Raw genomic sequence first — 2,639 nt, forward strand, 5'->3', positions numbered from 1 at the left:
AAATGAAAGGAAAAGAAAAACATCAACACTCATTTGGCAACATTCCCAGCTGATTGAGTTGCCATTTCCTGCCCTTTTATCTCGATTTTTCTCGCCACTCGCTGACCCTTCGGAAAGGAATCTCGGACCTTCTGGCTTTAGGACAGCATCAGTTCCAATCCTCCTCTTGACCAAAATTTCCTTCTCTTCTCCTCTTCTCCTCCTGCTCCTCTTATCCTCTTCTTAGCTTCTCTGTGGTGTTTAATCTGTCCTCTCTCCACTTGTATCTTTCGGAAATGTTATTTTTTTCTTTTTATCAGCAAAGACTAAAGGCTTTCAGCAAGACGAGAAATGAAATGTTTTTTTTTTTCTTATAGATACAGTTTTGAAATGGTTCTTTTTTCTTCTTGTACGAGTGCTACTACTACTACTACTACTGTTACTACTACTACTACTACTACTACTCTACTACTACTACTACTGCTACAACAAGGTCTATTACTATAACAACAACAGCAATAACACCAACTACTACTACTACTAATATTTCTATTACTACAACAACAAGGTCGTTACTATAACAACAACTAGAAATACTACACCAACTACTACTACTACTGTTTCTGCTGTAATTGTTGCTTTGGGAAATTAAACTGTATATTATATGGCATTTAAAACTTACATTTATATATCACTCGCAAACATCGATATCAGTATGTGGTTGTAGCACACACACACACACACACACACACACACACACACACACACACACACACACACAGATGATGAATGAAATACATAAAAGACTTTCAGTGTGTGTGTGTGTGTGTGTGTGTGTGTGTGTGTGTGTGTGTGTAATAAATGTGTGTGTGCTTGAATTACATTACAAAGCGCCGTAAATTAACAGAACACGGTGAGAAAGAATAAATACAATATATAAAAACCTTAATCATGCTCCTCCCAGGCATTCAGGTCACATCAGCCAATATGAGTGAAGAGTGAAAAATCCCTGCATTCTAATTGGCTGCAGATGACCCAGAACAACCCTCAGCACTCCTTGACCTCGCTGCCACTCCGTGAGGATGATGGAGGGCGGGGGGTGAAGAGACGGAGGAAGAGAGAAGTAAGGGGACCACGATGAGGAGGAGGAGAAGGAGGAGGAGGAGGAGGAGGAGGAGGAGGAGGGGGAGGGGGAGCAGGAGGCACTGGAAGAGGAGGAGGAGGAGGAGGAGGAGGAGGGGAAAGAGAAGAGGTAGTTGAAGTGGGTTGAGGAGGAATTGAAATTCGATTATTTTCTTTGGTCTTCGAAGAATTAGAAACCATAGAAGTAGAGGCAGCAGGCGGAATAATAGAACCAGCAGAGACAGCGGTAATAGTGGTAGCAGTAGTGTTAGTAGGAGAACAAGCTGAAGACGTAGTTGTGGTAGCAGTAGTAGTAGTAGTAGTAACAGCTGACATGGTAACATTAGCAGTAGTAACAGCATCAGTAGTAGTAGCAGTTGTTGTTGTTGATGAAGTAGTAGCACTAGTAGTAACAGCAGTAGCAGTAATGGAAGTCACAGAATCAGCACACGTTTCCTGCAGAGTTCCCTTGTCTTTCCCCTGGCCAGGTCTCCCGAACAGTCTGCCGCAGCACTGGGTGACACACGCGCCCAGCTTCACGCAGCAGGAGGAGACCACAGCCATTGCGTTGTTCCTCTCCACTCGACCTGACCGCCTGATGATGACCACGAGCCCCGCCACGTACACCACCAGCACCACCACCACGTACCACAGGGCGTGCTGCCGGGCTTGGGCGTGCAACCGCTGCATCTGCTCGTGCATGAGGAGGCGGTGCGGCACGGAGCTGCTGTTTCCTGCACACTCGCACCACAGCTCAGCATACCGCACCGCTATGGGCTGGGGAGGGGGAAGGTGGCTTAGTGTGTGTGTGTGTGTGTGTGTGTGTGTGGGATAACTGGACACACACACACACACACACACACACACACACACACACACACACACACACACACACACACACACACATACTTTTTTTCTTTTTAATAATATCAACATGGCGGTCACCCATCCAAGAACTAACCGAACCCCCCGTTGCTTAACCTCACTTACAACACGAAAAGCTGCGTATTGAACATAGTAAGGTCGTTGGCACACACACACACACACACACACACACACACACACATCCTCCCCAAACTCATGTACGCCTCCCCAGCGTGGTCCTCCTCCCTCACACACACTCAACAGCTACAGCTAGAGAGTGTGCAGAAAAGGGCGTGCAGGGTCATCCTTGGCCCTGCATACACCACCTATGAAGAAGCCCTGACCACCCTGAGTCTGTCCAGAATATCCACCAGGCACCGAGAGGCTCTGGAGAAGTTTGGGAAGGGACTACTGCATCATCCGCGTCTCAGAGACATGCTGCCGCCCGACGCGCCTCGCCCTGTCCGTGCCACCAGACACCACAACAAAATAACGCCCCTGAAGGCGCCGCGCACGGACCGGTACAGACTCAGTGCGATTCCCACCATGGTGCGAGCCATCAATCAATAGTATTTCCCTCCTAGATTAGTCTTACCGTTAGGATTAATGTTAGGTTTTTCCCCATCCCCTATGTACATTTTCAGTTTGTCAACTGCCTAAATAATAAACCGTTT

General features: G+C 47.2%; 1 long non-coding RNA gene across 1 annotated transcript in view; it reads right to left on the reverse strand.

Moving 5' to 3' along the window:
• Nucleotides 1–1,286: 1,286 nt before the first annotated feature.
• LOC135092115 (uncharacterized) overlaps nucleotides 1,287–2,639 on the reverse strand; it is a 3,406-nt gene continuing 2,053 nt past the window's right edge. The window contains exon 2 of the long non-coding RNA XR_010262752.1: nucleotides 1,287–1,878. This is a non-coding gene — a long non-coding RNA (uncharacterized LOC135092115). The remainder of the gene's footprint in view (nucleotides 1,879–2,639) is intronic.

The sequence above is a fragment of the Scylla paramamosain genome, chromosome 39 (genome assembly GCF_035594125.1).
Source record: "Scylla paramamosain isolate STU-SP2022 chromosome 39, ASM3559412v1, whole genome shotgun sequence".
NCBI lineage: Eukaryota > Metazoa > Arthropoda > Malacostraca > Decapoda > Portunidae > Scylla > Scylla paramamosain.